This window comes from Ovis aries, chromosome 7 (genome assembly GCF_016772045.2).
Source record: "Ovis aries strain OAR_USU_Benz2616 breed Rambouillet chromosome 7, ARS-UI_Ramb_v3.0, whole genome shotgun sequence".
Classification (NCBI taxonomy): Eukaryota; Metazoa; Chordata; class Mammalia; order Artiodactyla; family Bovidae; genus Ovis; species Ovis aries.
Window position 1 is genome coordinate 20466557 of NC_056060.1, and position 18680 is coordinate 20485236.

Below are 18680 nucleotides of genomic sequence, written 5' to 3' on the forward strand. Positions count from 1 at the left end.
GTGGGGAGCCAAACGCTAGCAGTATCACCCTCAGCCCTCCGGGCAGCTGAAATAAGATCAGGAGGGTGAAGGTGACATCCCAGCCTGGCGGAGAATCACAACAGAGGTCACCGAGATGCCAGAGGGGCTGGGGCTTTGCATGAATGAGACAGAGACTTCTCCCTTGTTTCATCTCCATTTTAGCAGCCAAGCCTGGGTCCTGACACAGCATCGTGATGTGTGAAATGAGGTCTCAGAGGTATCGCTTCCAGAATGTGTGGTGTTGACGCTACTGGAGGAGCAGTTCAAACCTGGCCATTACAAGTGTGGCAATAAATATGCCATCAGCAGAGAAAGAAGTATTCAGGGCTGTGCATGGCTGGCGCCAAACATGGGCCATTGCGGCTATGCGGAGGGAAGTTGTGGAGTGCTCGGAGGGGATGGGGTGTTGTGAAAGACTTCTTGGAGGAGGCGGAGCTGGAGATAGGGAGGAAGAAAAAGGCTTTCCAATGGGGGCCACTTTATTCTCCCTTTCCCGGGGCTGTACAAGCGGCAAGCTGTCATGGGGCAGAGGGAGAGAGGTGTGGTGCCGTGGTGCCTGTGGTTCACCGGATGGGGCTTACCTTCAACCTGCAGCAGAATGGAGACCAGATGGCGACCCAGGAGGTGTGCAGGGTGAGGGGCTAAGCCTGGCTCCAAAGGCAGAGCCCTGTGTCTCAGATATTTAGACTCTGAAGACAGGACAGGATGGGGATGAACACCCTCAAGTAATGGGCTCCAGGTCATGAACTGGGGCTGGGTTCTGACTAGCCCCCTCCCCACCCTGTGGCTCCTCCTTAGGAAGGCACACAGCATTCACTCTTCAAACAGGGATCCCTTTACTGGGCCTGCAGCCTGGGGAACAGGACAGTCAGATGAACCTTCATGCCAAGCGCTAAGGTAATGCCACAGCCAACCAGTCATTCTCTCCTCACCCACCTGTGGGAAGAGTATGCATTTAGATACAGGATACACCCCAGCTGGCCTAGGTCGGGGCTCATGTAGAGACCAGGCCAGGATTGTCCAGCACAGAGGCACAGTCCAGGGCCAGGATCAGAAATCAGCCTGGCACAGGGACCAATCAGGTAACTAGGGTTGGGCTTGGCCTGGAGCCAAGGTCATAGCTTAGCTTGTGACGAGGACCATTGGCAAGGCTCAGTGGAGTCCATGCTACCGCTGGAGTATGGAGTTAGTCTTTCTGTTTTTTTTTTTTAATATTCATTCATTTGGCTGCACCGGGTCTCAGTTGTGGCAGGCAGTATCTCTGGTTGAGGGGTGCTAACGCTTAGTTGCAGCTTGCGGGATCTAGTCCCTTGACCCCTGGGTGGAAGCCAGGTCCCCTGCACTGGGTGTTCACAGTCTCAGTCATGGACCACAGGGAAGCCCCTGGATTTGTCTGTGATGGGGAAAGAGTGTTGAACTAACTGACCCCCTGTGTACGAGCTCAACTTCATCAGCTTCCTAGATAATAAACCATAATTAAAGGCTATCCAGGTATAAGTGTAATATCTTCATTTATATCATTCTTAACTTTCAAAACCCTCTCATCACTCTTCCCCAAAACTTGTAGTACAGACCCTTTGTCCCTCTGGTAGAAGAGCGAAGACAGGTACAGGACTAAGATGAGCTGCCTCGCCTCTCACAGCAAGTTCAGAAAGAGACAGAACCAGGCAAGAGGCCAGCTGAGCAGGTGCCCAGCCCAGGGCAGCCTGGTGCCCTCACAGATTCCTGCAGTGCTTTGGAGACAAGCCCCAGGTCACCCTGAAACCCACGGGCAGGCGGCAGGCGGGCGGGCAGGCAGCTGGCTGGAGGAGTTGGCAGCAGGGACGTCCTGGATCAGAGCCTTGGGTGACAGCCAAGACTGTTTAGTTGGGGTGGAGGGTAAGGGTGGCGACTTATTCATCCTCCTCTGCAGTGAGCCCCAGGGCAGATGCCAGCAATTTGCCAGTCCTGAGTGACAGAGCTGGGAACCGCTGAGTGGCCAGGAAAGGTAGGGACCACCCCCACCCCGGTCCTCATGGCCACGTTCAGCCGCTGAATGAAATAAGAAATGACGGTAAAGTGACAAAATCGAAAATGTAATTAAGACAGATGGAATCAACCGGCGGGGATGATAAAAGCCGTTCCCCAGGCTCTGAGATTTAAAGCGAGGTCATGGGATGATCCCATCTTGGCCAACAGCCAGTGAAGAGGTGGCAAGGGCGGGAGCTTGAGGATAGGAGCCAAGATCCGTGGAGGACAGTGAGCAAGCTGGGCTGCAGCTGCACCAAGAGAGATGTGGGTCGGATACAAGGATGAACTTCCTGGAGAAGCGGGTGGGCAAACTTTGGCATAAATGTCACATCATCTTCTTTCCCCAAGGACATCATCTTCTTTCCCCAAGGACATGTACTTCACTCCTGGACTGACTTGGACACGGGGGTCTGGACGAACTGACCTCTCCAAGATCTGTAGGAATAAGAACAGCTTGATTGTCGAGTGAGGAGTCTGCACAGATGACATTTGGGAAGAGGACACACGGAAGGGGGCTCAGTGTATAGCAAGTCCCAGAGCCCTTCTGCAGGCCAGAATGGGAGGGTGGGAACTCAGCCAGGCCCCCATGGAGGAGGATGTCACCGTGCTTGGGTCTGACAGCTCCGAGTAACCCCTTTTTCTCTTTTGGTGTTGCCCCTCGTTAGACTAGGAATACAGAGGGTGTGAATTCCACTCCCTGAACCCAGAAGAAGCAGCAGGCGTCCTCCTGGGCTTTCCAGAGGCTCTGATGGACAGAAGCCCAGGGACACTGGGAGGAGAAGGAGCTTAGGCCCTCATGGAAGGTGGGGTGTCTGGGATCCAGGGGGAGATTCACACTAGGGACAAGGGCTCAGCACTGACATCTGGGGCAGGCTTGCTCTGCCAGCCGCTACTGAGAGAGCCAGCTCAGCCTTTGCTTTGTGGGACTGCACTGGCCGGCTTTATTGGCCCGCATTCTCCCTGCATTCTCTGCCAGTGCTCTCTGCAGGGCAACAGGCTGGCAGAAAAGGCAGCTTCTTTATGCTTGGTGACCTCCCAGGCTGGTGGCAGAGAAGAGACTTGTCCTCCAATTCAAGGCAGTCATTGAGCTCCCATCTATTGAAAATCTACTCCCTGCAAGGGCCAGGTGGGCAGGGCGAGAGAAGCTTAAGAGGTTCAAGGTTTGTTAGGAATTGAAACCTATTCCTAGTAATTAGATATAAGTCACTTGTCACTTAGGTAGTAACCCACAGTGATAGGTGGTTCACATGGTGAATGAATGCACAGGAGCTGGGGGAGGAGGAATTCTGTGCAGGCCAGAGTCCTTAGTGCAGGCTTCTTAGATGAGGAAGGGCATGAATCTGACCTTTGCAGGACGAGAAAGAATGACTTGAAACATCAGAGGATCGGAATGCATCGTGGCTGGCTCAGTGCCTAGGTAAATGCATAGAGATGAGAAAGAATATTCAGAAAGAGTTTCTTTGAACTTCAGCACAGAATTAATGTCCAGGGTGGGGTGCACAGAACTCCTAGGCAATCCTAGCAGGTCCAAGGCCACTATGGGCTCAAATGTTTCTCTGTGAGTAGAGCTTGTGCCCAGGGGTGCATTCACTTCCCCAGATGGATGAATCCATCTCCAAGTCAGCTCAAGATCCAATCAGCCAAGGACTCTGGCTTCTTACTCTCATGTCTACACAACAGGTTCCCCAATCCTGACCTACTCCCCAGGCCATAGAAAATGAAACCACAGACTGGAATAAATGTCCCCCCTCTGCTGTGCCAGTAGTGAAGGATCAAAGTCACTCCGCCCCCCCAACCATGGCCACACAGCGGTGAGATACACGGTGGGAGAGGAGGCCAGCGCCCAGGTATCCTCCTGCCACTAGGAGCTGGACTGTGAGCTCCACTGGCCCCAAGGCGGGCCAGCAGGCCTCCATTGCCAAAGAGGATGTAATGGAGACAGGTTGGTCCTGCCATCCCTGGACCATCATTTATTACAGGACACGTCCTTGTTATAGATACTGAGCATAAAACAGGGCCAGCATCATTCAAGAGACTGGAGAGACGCAGGAGGAGCGCTCCATCATTTCAAGTACACCATCCATCCATCCGTCAGAGGCCCAGCATTTGTGCCTGCAGCTAGAACAGTGAAATACCAGGTCAGGATTTACTGGGGGTGGGGGGGGGGCAGCGGGAGTTATAAGTCATAATTTATGCCATTCTCTCTCCTTCTTAGGGACAGTCTTTCTGAAACATCTCTATCTCCCTGGCTAGCCATTCCTAATGACCCAAGACGTGTGTATCTGCGGCCCCTTTCAGGGGTGTTTTCTCCATTATCTCCCCCAAACTTACCTTGGGATAGTCCCTGCCTCTGATCTGAGGGTACAGGTCCCCAAAGTACAAACTGAATGATGATGAGAAGATAAGGTCCCTTTGCCTGCTGGATCCCCTGGGGATGTCAGCATTTCAGGGAAACCCCACCGCTTCACCCCTGATGTCTCCAAGGGAACAATGGCAACTCTAGGTCCAAACTGTGTAGCCTTGGAGAGTTCACTCTCCACACTCTTACCTTCTCTGGAAAATGAAGGGGCCTGATTGGATGAACTCTAAATCTTTCCCCCACCCCGCCACCAAAAACTGGGTAAGCATGTGTCCTGGAGACCTCAGCTCATTTAAGGCAAAGTCTAGCAAAAGGAGAAGGGGGGCAGAGGATGGAATGGTTAGATAGCAACACTGACTCAATGGACATGAATGTGAGCCAACACTGGGAGATAGTGGAGGACAGAGGAGCCTCGCGTGCTGCAGTCCATGGGGTCACAGAGAGTCAGACACGACTTAGGGACTGAACGACAACAGCTAGCAAAAGGTAGGCCTCCCAGCGTTCTGGAGAGAAGTTAAAGTCAAGGATCGTCACAGGGGCTGTGAAGATAATGCTTTGTCACCCTCACCGTGGGAGGATACCAAAGGGAGCTGTTCTTTGCAGGAGGGCAGTACAGGGGCTTCGGCGCTGGTCCTGCTGCCCTCTTTCCCTCTGCTCTCTTATTCTCTAACTCTGCCTCTCTTTTCATTCTCATCTGATTTATGCCTGCCGTGAACTTTGCCATCCTGCTTCCGACAAACTGCTTATTTCAAACCACCTTTTGCCAGACCGCAAATAACCCCATTGTTGACCCAGATGCAAACCAAAGCCTCAGTCTCCAAATTCTGATCGGTCTTATTGATATTTAATGGCCTCGGAGGAGCCTATCTTAGCAAGAAACCCCCTTGGACAGGCAAAATTGTTGGAGAAACATTCTTGAACATGGGCAGTGAACATCGAACATTCTTAGAAGCTAGGAACCATGCTCACGCTAATTTCCTCACTCCACTTTGCGTTCTTTCAAGGTTTAGCTGGTTCTGTCCAGAACCATGAGCTCCAGGGTACTTTCAGAGAAAGCTGACTTGGGATGGAGTTGTGTGAGATAAGGATTCACATAGAGGAAACGTTATGGCTCCAAACACACGTCTTAACAGAACTGGTAAGTAACACGGTTGTGAAACAGCACTGTCTTTTGACCAGGTATACAGATTAAAAAAATTTTTTTTGAATCTGAAATATCTTCACCTAGCCTGGAAAGGAAATACATTAAAGCTATACAGTGAAAGTTTCCCTTTCATTCCCATCTAAGATCCAACCAGTTCCTATGCCCCCACCTCCAAACTGCTACTAATTTCTTATGAAGTCTTCCAGACTTTCCTTATGTCTGTTATAAACATAACCAAATATATATTCACATTTCTCCCCTATTTTTCACCAAAGTTAGTATCCTATACCCTATAGTATCCTATACTAACTTTCACCAAAGTTAGTATACTATATCCTATATAGTGTCCTATCCTATTCTGCTCCTTTCTTATTTCACCTAATGAGATATCTTGATCTTTTTATTTCTTAGAAAGTCCCTTCATTCATTTTCACAGCTACACAGTATTCCATTGCTGACTTTACGTAATTCAAAAATCTTTCTACATCCAAACACATTTTGAAGTGGTTTGAAGGAGACCATGCAGCTTCCCTGGTGGCTCAGGGGGTAAAGTTTCTCCCTGCAATGCAGGAGACCCGGGTTCAATCCCTGGGTTGGGAAGATCCCCTGAAGAAGGGAATGGCAACCCACTCCAGTTTTCTTGCCTGGAGAATCTCATGGACAGAGGAACCTGGTGGGCTACAGTCCATGGGGTTGCAAAGAGTCAGACACGACTGAGCGACTAAGCATGCATGCACGAAGGAGACCATACCCTTACTGGAGGCTGTTTGAGATAAAAGATCAACATGACTCATAGCAGAGAGTCTTCAGTTTACATAAGAATGGACTTGGGATGCAGAAGACATGCTTCCCCACCCCCACACCTCTCCCAGATGCTTCTCCAGTAGGTCTGAGATTGGACCAGTAAGCTGCACTTTAGCAAGTTGATTCTGTTCCAGGCATCTACAGCCCTTTCTTTGAGAAGCTCTGGTGAATGGGAAAGGAAGCAAGAACTACATCCTCTGCTGAAAATATTGAGGTTGTTGCAATTAATCATTAAATTTAGCTCCAAGGTTCCTGGCAGCTCAGACCAAAGTGGAACCGAAAGGATATAGTGTTCGCCCTGCCAGAACAAAAGGCCAGTTTTTCAGGAGACATAAACATATCTTCGGCATTAAATTCTAAGCAAAATTTATCATGGGAGCCATCACTAAGGGGACATTGAGCTGCACAACAAGCGGCATCTTCCCCAACAGCCACAGAAAATGCAGGCACATTCTTCAGAGTTCCTCTGCAGAAGTCATGGCCTGGCCCCAAGCTCCAGACAGCCCAGCTCAGGACCCTGTTTCTGCAGGAAGCTCAGCCAGCACTGGCCAGAGGGGAGAAAACACAGGCCACCTGGGAGTGACTGTCCAGAACATTCACGCCATGGTCAGAAAGTCTGAATGGAGAAGCTCAGTGCAACTGAGGAGAGAAAACCGGAAGACGCACTCCCTGGGCTTCTGAACCCAAGGCAAGGCAGGACCTCCGTCCTCGCTCCCTAGGCCATGATCAGTGTGAAGAAAGAGGCCTCTCACCTTACCCTGAGAAGCTCCTGGAACAATATGGAGGGAGGGAGGAGTGGATGGACAGCTATTTCCCCATTTTCCCCACCTGTAACTTTGAGCATTTCTCAAGTCTTTGGCAAACGGAGTCACTTTCTCATTAAGCATACAACTCAGGAATTGAGACGCGGTGAACGCTCAGTAAATGTTGGCACTGATGATACAGGTAGAGGGGGAGGGGCAGGAACCAGTGTGTTCCCCATCCTGCTGTCCTTGGTATATCTTGAAAATCCCCAGTGTTTTATGGATTCCAAGGGGACAAATCAAAGTAAGTATGTCCAATATCCTAAATATGACCCCTTAACCCCAACTTCTGTCTACTCAAACTTGTTGTTATTCGGTTTCCCAGTTGTATCTGACACTTTGTGACGCCATGGACTGCAGTACACCAGGCCTCCGCGTCTCCCACCATCTCCCAAAGTTTGCCCAAGTTCATGTCCATTGCATCGGTCATGCCATCCAACCATCTCATCTTCTGACGCCCTCTTCTCCTTCTGCCCCCAATCTTTCCCAGCATCATGGAGTTTTCCAAGGAGTCAACTGTTTGCATCAGGAGACCAAAATACTGGAACTTCAGCTTCAGCATCAGTCCTTCCAATGAGTATTCAGGGCTGATTTTCTCTAAGATTGACTGCCTTCTCAAACTTAGGCAGACCAAAACATAAAGCCATTTTCTCCTCTTGGCTCACCCTCACTCTGAACATGACCTCGGTATCATGATTGTCACCAGGATGCCCAGAGACCTGAGGCTATGGCTGAGTTGGAATAGATGAGGACACATCTCTAGAGGGTATTTATCAGCTGAAGCTGTGATCTGGACAGATTTTATTCCTGTCCCCATGAGATGGCAGAGAACTAAAGAATTACAGTGAGGACTGCTAGTTCTATACCAAATCCATTCTCCTCCCTCCATAATGATAAAGTTGGAGTTAGCCATGTGGTTGTCAGCTAGGACTATATTTCCCAACCTCTGTGCAACCAAGTGCAATTGTCAGACCAAATTCTCACCAATAGTGAATGCAGTATACCCCATTTCCAGGCCTGGGCCATGTGCTCCATTATCCTCCCTTCCCACAAGCCCATACTCAAGACCCGCCTCTGACTCAGCTACAGCCAAGCAGGTAAATACAGTGCCCTGAAAAGTGGTTCTTAATATTTTAGAGTACCTTAGTTATTAGGGGGCTTCCCTAGTGGCTCAGTGGTGAAGGATCCACCTGCCAATGCAGGAGACTCAGGTTCAATCCCTGGATGGAGAAGATCCCCTGAAGAAGGAAACGGCAACCCACTCTAGTATTCTTGACTGGAAAATTCTATGGACAGACGAGCCTGGTGGGCTACAGTCCACAGGGTCACAAAGAGTCAGACACAAGTGAGCATGCATGCATACAATCACAATGGTCCTTAAAAGTAGAAGCAGAAGGCAAATAAGTCAATGTCAGAGTGCTGTGCTAGAAAGACACAACCAGCATTTCTGTCTTTGAAGATTGGAGGAAGGGGCCATGAACCAAAGAATGGGGACAGATTCTAGATGCTGGAAAAGGCAAGGAAGTAGATGCTCCCCTAGAGCCTCCAGAAGGGAACACAGTCCTGTCAACACTTTGATTTTAACCAGTGAAACCTGCGCCAGGCATCTGACCTCCAAAACTGTAAGAAAATTAACTGTGTTGTTTTAGGCCACCAGATCTGTGGTACTTTCTCATGGCAGCCCTAGGAAACGAACAGGCTTGGGAACTGTTCTCTGAGTAAGGCCAATCTGGCCTCCAGAGCCGGGAGCTCCTTGAGGGGGGTTTGTCTCCTCCACCTCCCCCACAGCACCTGGCTTGGCGGGGGGGGGGGGGGGGGGTCCTGAGACGGACACACAGTAAAGTCATATGTGTACGGCTGCGTGTCCTTTCCTGCTTTCTGAAACAAAAGACAAAGACCATGTAGTGTCACTGTTTGGGACACCTCTCATCACTGACTCCTACAACTGAGCGCTGACTGTCCAGAGACAGGACTTCATTTTGGGCCTAACCTGAGCCTTCATTCTACTAATCATTTTAGAAAAAATCCTCGACCCCTAGAGACGAGACTGCAGTATGACTGACACGGACTAGCCCTGCTCCCGCGGCTCAGCCTTTCATGGGCATCAAGACCACTGGGGACTTTGAGCAAGTCTTTTTTTAAAATAAATTTCTACATTTTTTTTAAGGTTTTTTTTTTCAATTTTTAAAAAATTGGGTTTTTTGGTCATACCGCATGGCATGTGCCAGTGTAATCTTAGTTCCCTGACAAGAGACTGAACCCACACCCTCTGCATTGGAAACCGGGAGTCTTCACCACTAGACTCACTGCCAGGGAAGTCCCCGGGGGAGTCTTCGAGGGAGACTGCTGCTCTGTTAGAATATGCTCCAAGCTGGGGGTGGGGAGAGGCAGGAAAAAGTGAGGCTAAGATCCAGGCTCCCTCTGGAGGCCCGTCTTCAGAAGTGGATGTGAGGGCAGCTTGTGGACCTGGGAAGGGCATCTGGCCTCTGGAGAAGGAAGCAAGCTTGACCAGGCACTCTGGGCATATGGAGGGTTCTGCTGAGTAAGGGGATGTGTGATGGAAAAAAGCAAATATCTACAGGTAGGGAGGATTTACACGGAATCCTCACTGACTCTCCAGCCTCTGTTCCCAAAAGGAGCCCATCACCTCGCTGACACTCCACTCAAGAAGCTGCCCTGAGCCCACAGTGGGCTGCAAGCCTTCCCAAGTGCTCTCTTCTGGGAAAACCTTGGTGATCTCCCAGCTCTCCTTGGTGTTCATGCACTGACCCCCTTCAGCCTGCACCCCCTTGCTGCATCTCCTTGCTCGCTGAGTCACACTCTTGTCTGCCCACCCAAACATGAGCCTCCTGAGGACAAAGCCCTATTTCTTCCTGAAAGCAGGCACTCATGTCTAAGCAGGAAGAACTGGAAATAAAGGATGACATTAGCTGGCAGCGGTAAAAAAGGTAAAACCACTGTAGTTGGTACCTTTGCTGGCAGACTGGAAAGGTGGTGGGAACACACACCCTGAGCCAAGTGCAAGAGCAGAAACTAGGAGCCCTGGGATTCAGACTCAGCCTTGCCAAGGTCTCCCAGTGTGACATTAGGCACGTCCCTTTACCATCACCTGCGCAGGCTTGGCTTCCTTATCTTTAAAACAGAATTATAAATCCATCCATGTTTAACCATGGGAGATGATTTATGAGAAGGACCTTAAAAGCGTCGGGAATTCTTTTCAGCCCTGAAATTGAAACAAGCAAAAGGAATGGACCTGCACAACTGAGCCAGAATGAGGAGAATTATGTCAAGCTAAGGACATATTGATTAAATCCAATAATCCTCTACCAAAGTGGACTCCTGGGGCCAAAATGGAGGGATGGGATGTTGGAACCAAGGAGAGAGGGACCAGTAGAGATGTGCTGTCTTATCCACCTGGTCAAACAGCCCTCGAGACAATACCTATCTGGAATGGCCCCTCAGAGTTCCGTGTTTGGGACCAGCAGGCCAGGTCTTGATCAGACAGGGAAGAACCCAGCCTGTCAATCATTTACACTTTAGTGTGAATTCTATAGCCACTTTACCCTTCCCTAAGGGGTTAATCTGTCAGCCTGACCCTCCAGGCAAATGCAAGATTCTGTCCCAGTTATCACAGTGAAAAGAATTGGTCATGGAGCCTTCAACTACACAGCCACTGCTCTCTCAGCTTGGTTCAGTCACCCCTGAATCGCAGAAATGTGCAAATGGTCCTTCTTGCCCTTCTCACAAGCATAAGCAGTGAATGGCCATGCCCAGGAAGTAGAAAGATCCCATCCTTAGTGGCGTCAAGCCTTGGACCAGTTCCTTGACCAGGAATCAGCCTTCTGAAGTGTGCATTAATGATATACAAGTTCCCTCATAAGCTTGGATTCCAAGATTCTTTGTCAAGGACACAAACACAGATGCTCTAAGGCCCTGTTGCTTTTTCCCCACAGGGGGCATTTTACAATCCTCCCTGGGTGCCCTGACCTATTTGCATAGGGTTACTTCGTGGGAGAACACTGGGGCCGCAGGCCTGATGCTTGAGGCTCACTCTCTAGGCACCCTGGAAAAGACCCTAGAGCAGCCAACTCCCAGGTAACCGGTTTGCACAGCATTCCGCTAGCCCTGAGAGGAGTTCAGGGGCAGAGGAGTTCAGGAGTTCAAGGCAAGTCCAGTTCAAGTCCAGCCTGGACTTGCCACTTTCCCACGCCCAAACCTCCCAAACTGCAAGGGGTGCATTTTCCTTCCTCTGGAAACAGAAGGGACTGGCAGCTTCTCCACCATTCTGGCATTGTTTGAGCGGGAGTTCATGCCAGAAGGGGCCGAGGTGGAATGAAGGAAGGAGCTAACATTCAGAGACATAGTGAAAGAGAGGGAAGCCTGGCGTGCGGCAGTCCACGGGGTCACACAGAGTCAGACATGACTTAGCAACTGAACAACGACGTTTAGAGAGTCCCTACCCTGTGCTCAGAACTGAGGGAGCACTTTATAAGCATTCATTCATTCTTTTGGTCATTAAGTCACTCACCAGTTACTTCAGCAAATACATGGTAAACATCCACTACACCTTAGGCCTGGTCCTGCCTTTAGGGAGTCCACAGAATAATGAAAAATACGAAGGTTATGTCATGACCTCTCACAAAATCCCTGTGATGAAGGTACTATTCTTCCCATTTTACAGATGAGGAAACTGACGAGCAGAGAGGTTAAGCAGCTGGCCCAAGTTTACACAGTGGCACATCTGGGAAACAGCTTTGGTTTTTGATTCTTTACTGTGACCCCCTCCTACAGTGTGTCTCTCCTCATATGTAAAGTGGGGGTGCAGCTCCCTAGTTGCAGCATTCCTATGAAGATTAGGTTAGAGGCATGGGACGTTCAGCGCTGTCATGATGTGGACGTGCAGTAACAGGTCCATGGCCCAGTGGCTCTTGCGGCTCCAAGCCCCGTGTTCTCTCACTTCCTCGTATGTTTGTCGGAGACAGGCTGCCACAAGGCTGTACTTAACAGGAGCGCTGGAAGGAAGGAGGCAATTAAAGGCTTGGGAAAGCCCGGGTTCTGTGAGAAGCAGGTATTTATCAGTCTGTCACCAGGTAATAACTGAGCACCAGTTGTGTATCCTCAGGATCTGAGAAGGAAATGAAAGTCCCGGAAGATAAAATCCTCACCCTCAGGGAACTCTCAGCATGGCTATGGAAGTAAAAGAGACACATGAAACCACAGAGGTCAGAGGCCTGGCTACGAGTTCACAGCATAAGTGCTGTGGGAACCCAGAGGTGGGCAAGGGTAATCAGAAAGCTTCCTGGAGAAGAAAAAACTAGAGCTCAGCCCTCAAAGCATCTAGATGGGTGAAGAACAGGGGCTGATAAGAGGATATTAAGCAAGCTCAGCCATTGGGCATGATGTATTTTTTTTAATTTTTAAATGACTATAGACTTCAAGAAGTTGCAAAAATAGCATAAAAATGTCCTTGAGTAACTGTCACCCAGCTACCCCAATGGTATGGAGCAACGTAGGGACAATTATAGTGATTTCAAAACCAAGAAACTGATGTTAGCACAATATAAATTAACTAGACGATAGACCCTACCCAGATTTTACTAGTTTTCGCCTGGATTCAGTTTTTGTATATGTGTATGTGTAGTTGTTGTTTGTTACTTAGCTGCTTAGTCGTGTCTGACTCTGCAACCCCATGGACTGCAGCACGCCAGGCTTCCCTGTCCTTCACCATCTCCTGGAGTTTGCTCAAACTCATGTCCATTGACTCAGTGATGCCATCCAACCATCTCATCCTCTGTCACCCCCTTCTCCTCCTGCCCTCAGTCTTTCTCAGTATCAGGGCCTTTTCCAATGAGTCAGCTTTTCATATCAGGTAGCCAAAGTATTGGAGTTTCAGCTTCAGCATCAGTCCTTCCAATGAATATTCAGAGTTGAATACTTAGGATTAACTGGTTTTATCTCCTTGCAGTCTAAGGGACTCTCAAGAGTCTTCTCCAGCACCACAGTTTGAAAGCATCAATTCTTCGTTCTATAAGTTTATTGCATGTATAAATCTGTATTACCACCACTACAATCAAGATACAAAATGGTTCTATTGCCAAAGAGAAGCTCCCTTGAGGGCACAACTTGAATGGCCCCCATTATAATGTTCATAGGCACCAAGGACGTGAGAGCCCCTGTGCTCTGCTCACAGATTGGACAGTCTACTTATCCTGTCCGGCTCTGCCCAGTGAAGGGAAGTTAAGGCCTGGGTATCCAGGGGCAGATCTCCTGGTCTTGGCTGCAGCCCCCATACACAAACCCTCTGTGAAGAGGCTCATCTTGCTACTTTCTGGCAGAAGGAGAAACTGAAACTCTGCAGACTTGGTCCTCCCCAGGTGAGGCCAGGACAAGCGCCCTGGTTTTCAGCACCATGGATAGATCCAGGGTGCCTGAGAAAGCAAAGGTTTATGAAGATAAAAGAAAGCACTGGGTGTGTCTCTGGGTCACCTCTTACTGGAGATGGACCAGCCCTGGGTGAATACTGACTCCCTTCCCTCAAGGTCGCAGAGCAGGGAAGTGAGAGGACGTTTCAGGAGCGTGGATCTCTGCTTGCCTGACTCCTCTCTGTGATTCAAGGCTCATCCTAAGTCTCTTGTTCTGAGAATCTCTCCTTGACTTTCCCACCTTGCTGGCTCCCTTCTCTGAATTAATTTACCCCAAGATCTGGCAGAACCATCCAAGACAGCCTGGGAGCACACCGTGTGCTGCTCTCCGCCGGCTCCCACATATGAAGCAGCACCCCTACCCAGAATGTGATGCCTTGAGACAGGACCAGCTTGTCCTTTACTTGTCTCTTCTGTTCCCTCCTTGTCCTCCTGCTCACTGCAGATCCACACAGGGCTAGGCATTCGCCAGAGGATGAATTTGTCCTCAGCTTTTTCCTTTCACAGTCCCATCCTGGGCACCTTTTCTATCTGGCATTGTTGGTACAGGGAGTAGAGGGGAAATATTCAAACTTTAAGCTGCCTGCCAGAACTCCTCAGTCCAGTCTTCTCTTCCTCCCATAGGCTGTAGGACCCCGCCCCTATGAAACCCTCACCCATGGTCTTTATTCTGCCTGGATGTTGTCGCCAGTCACCTCTCCCATTGGCATCAGTGAGAAACCCTGCCATGGAGGCTGTGCTGCAGCACCCAGATGGCCCTTACAGGACTCACTCTCACAGTTGACGGGAGGTGCCTGTCTGACAGCTCTCATCTCTCCACTGTCTATCGGAATTGTCTCTGAAGAAAGTGTCCTTGTCCAAGATCACATTCCCTTCCCAAGGCAGTCAATACCCAATTACTGGTCAGTGACACAGAATAAAGGCCCAGCTCCTTAACCCCAACTCAAGACAACTCAGCAGGATCATTCCAGCCTCAGAGCGCCTGCAGAGTCAGCTGAGACTATCACTGAGACTGCCTTGCAGCTCAGCCTCTCCCTCTGCCCAATCCTGCTCCCTTTCCTCCCCCACAAACATTGGCCCTGAGGCCATTCTCCAATAAATTTTCTGCATATTAATCATTTCAGGGTATGCTTCCAGGTGAACACAAACTAAAATCTTGGCCCCATGGGATTAAGCTTCCTACTGATACCCCTGCACCATCTGAGAACTCAGATCCAGGCCCGTCAAGGCACAGTAGAGCCACCTTGCATATCAATTTTTCCCCAGTTTTCTAAAGACTGCTCACTCCACTTTCAATGACAGCCCTCAGTCTTGCTTCTAGCAGCAGGCCGTCCCTGATGTTCTCTGGGTCACCTGCCATACTCAAATGGGCTTTGAATGCAAGAAGATCAGGGTTTGGGTCTCAGCTCCCCCACTGAGCAGCTAGGTGAACCTGGGCTCATTACCTAATCTTTTCAAGTCACTATTCCCATGTCAGAAGCAGAAATTATAATAAAAACATCACAGACAACATAGGGAAACCTGTTTAGCACAATGCCTGGCATATAAAAATGTGCTCAACATATATGAATTTCCTTTCCTTCTTCTTTTGGGTCTGGGACACTTTCCATATAACTGCCTATTAACAAATTTTAGTTAACCCAGTACTGAGCATCACAAGCACAGGGGTGGCACAGGTCTACAGGAAAAGTTTCGAATTTTCCATGTGCCAGAGCAAGGGAGTAGGTGATGGTCAATCAACTCAACGTTCCTTATATGCTAGCCTTGATTTTCATGCTGCTGGAAAGTTCTTGGCATCCAACGAAAATTCTTCACAGCACAAGGAATAGCAGGCATTTTCATTTTGCCCTAAGGGGAAATGGAAGCCAGCCAGACCTCCTTTTATACCTGGCTGGAACAGGGGCTGTGTTTCCTTAAGACACAGGACCAGCCCATTTTCCCAAGCAGCAGGGAAATGGGTTGGAGCGAGGGTGGTACCTGAGATTATGGCTGCTGGGGCCACACTGCTGGGTGCTGGCTGAGAGCAGGTAAGCAGACAAATCGGCCTGTTAAGATCGTTTTGTGAAAGTGCAACTTGTACTGAAATAATAGCACCAAGAATCCAATTTTTCAACCACTGTCTCTTCCCAAATGCAAGGAGCCTCTGTTCCCCTCCACTGTCTCCCTGCTCCCTCAGCCCAATCCCTCTCCTGCCTCCTCAGGTGAGCAGAAGAGGCCCTGACCTCCCCAGGCTGAAACCCCTTCTCAGAGCAGCATCCTTGAGTGAGCTGAGTGTGCATAACAGGAGCTGGAGGGGGCGTAGGAAGCCTGGGGCAGGAAGCCACAGACCCCAGGCACATCTCAGCTCCAGCTGGGCCCTTTCTGTCAACCTTGGCCCAGCACATGCCATCCTCAGTGACACTTGCGCTGGGCTCAGAGAATGCTGAATTCAGCCCCAATTAAGGGGCCATCTCAGGGCAGGCTGCCGGCACCAGCAGCTGCTATTTTGGGACTTGGTGAAGACACAATCTTCTCTCTCTCTCTCCTTCTCCATCTCTGCTCTGTTTTATTTCTCCTCTCTCTCCTCTCTCCATTTCCATTATCTCTCTAGGTTTTTCTACCTGACTCTGCATGTCTTTTCCTCTCTTTGCTTCTCTGTCTGTTGGTCTCCCCGTCTCTGTGACTGCATCTCACTCTACCTTTCTTATCAAACCAATTTGACAAACACTGCCATGGCTACTGCACCAGGCCCTGCGCTCTGGGGAGAAAATGAGGCACAGTCTCCGGCTCTGGAGGAGCCCTGGGTGTGCTCTGCCTTTTTATGGTTCTCCCCACCCCCTCTTCATCTTAGCCAGAGGTTAAGACACTCCCTCCACCCAGGAACTCCAGGTCTTCGGAGGGCCACCTCCTGGTCCTTGTGTAGTTTCTGTATCCCAGGACCTCTCCCCTTCTAGGCTTCCAATTCCAGCAGCAAAACCCCTGGCATTGCTCAGGTGGGTCTGTGGCAGAAAATGCTCCAGGATGTCCAAGAGGTGCAAGGCCATGCTGCCCCACTATCCTGGGCCTGAGCAGACCTGGCCCAGGGCCTGCAATGTAGGATTGCTTGATCTCCCTGGCCAGACCAATAGGACATGACCTTGTCAGCCAAGAGACCAAGTATTCATAGATCAAAGTCTCTTCCTTCCAGGGGAGAAGGTCCTCTAAAGGGCCCCTGATCAGTACCACACTGGGCTTATGAGGATGTCTTATCTCTATCCTCTCTGCCTTTCAAAATGCTAGGCCCAGCTCACTTCTCTCCTCCTGATCACCCAGCCCCTGCCACGATCTCCTGCCCCAGCCTCGGAAGCCTGACCTGGTCCCAGGTCTCCAACCCTGGGACCTGCTGGCTGGATTTATCCTGATCTGTGTCCTTTGATGCAGGGTGTGGGGCAGGGACATTTAACAGGATACACCTGTGAACTCTCCAAGGTCCTTCCCCTCAAGGATTTCTCCCTTCTGGGGCTTCCCCATGTACTAGGAATTGAGGGTGTGTGATAACTTCTTATGTACATTATTGAATTAATGAATTTTTAAAAAAATTACCACCTATGATGTGCCAAGGGATTCACAGACCAGCCTTTGAGGTTTATTAGCACCATTTTAGAGCTGAAGGAACTGAAGCCCAAAGAAGTTCCAAAAGTCAAATGATAGGAACCCAGGCTTCCTGATTCTGCAGCCTGAGCTTGTTCCAAAGCCCAGCTCCTGATGACAAATAAAAGAAGGAAAGAAAAGACTTCAACAGAACATGGTTCTTCCCTAGGGAATTCTTAATTTGAGATCCAGGGGCCTCACTGCCCTTAGCAATCTGGGCCACCTGCACGCTGAGCCAGTCTCAGGCTCTGGCAGAGAAGCCCTTGCTCTGGGCCAGTGGGGCACAGTTAGTGACATGTTTGACAAGTTCACAAAGGGAGCCCAGGAGCCAGAGGACACCGTGGGGGAGGAAGGGGTGCTCCTTGAGCCAATATCAGCCAAAGGTAAGGGGAGAAGGCACCAAAGGCTCCCAGGGGGGCTGAGACTTCCACTTCTGGTGGAAAACAGCAGGTTGGCCGTCCAGGGCTGTCTTTGAAAGCTCCCCACGGAGTGGACATGGAACCTGGGTCCTCCTTGGTTGTCAATCAGCGTCCTCAGGCCTGGGGCACGAGTGAGGTGTCTGGAGCAGGTCTGGGAAGTTGCTCTGACCCCCCCTTTCTTTGGTGGCTTTTTCAAGACTCCTCTGCTCTTGGTCAGCAGTGCTGTCCTGGCAGGATGCGCCCAATGAAGAAGCGGGGGTGGGGAGGACAGGCTGTGCCAAGCTGCTCCAGAGGAAGGCCGGGGCCCCTGGGTGGGTGCTGTGCAGAGGCAGGGCCCTGAAACCTGTCAGCAGCCCAGGCCCAGCCTAGGAGGCTAGAGCCCTGACCTCTGGGGGGCCCTGGCTCCCAAGCCACCCTAGCCTAGTTCCAATGACTTCTAACCAGTGGGCAGTCTCTGGAGCTGTAGGGGGTCCCAGCCCCTAAATTCCAGGCCAAAGATGACTCAGGCCACCAAGCCCAGCAGATTCTAAACCACCCCCTCTTCTTTGGTTCTACTACCTCTGCTCGGATCAGACATTCCTCACGTGACCCCTGGACCACTGAGTATATGCTCATTCAGCCTCTGTTCTGCCCCATCCACTGCAGGGCCAGCTTTCCAGCTCAGCTTCATGACCACCCTCATCCTGCACCAACACCCACGGTACAGTGACAGGGTCCCTGTAACCTCTCCAGGCCCATCCACACACTCCCCAACATACCTCCCTGGGTTCAGCTTCACACAGCCACGGCCATTCCCCAAACACACCCACCTGCTCCCTCCTGCTCTCTCCCATGCTATGCCCTCTGCACAGGACAGATTCTCCCAGATCTGCCTAGAACTGCTGGTCTGCTTCTAGTCCTTCTAGTCCACTTCTAGATGCCACTGAAGCTCTACCTTCTTCAGGAAGCCTTTCCTAGCCACCAGGTTAGGCCCAGTAATACCCCTGGTCTCTCTTTGTGCCCCATGGTCTTGTGTCTTGGTCCTTTCTGGGTTGTCACTGCTGGAAGGAGTGTCTCCTTCAGAGAACTGGGCATCCTGGAGGGCAGAGG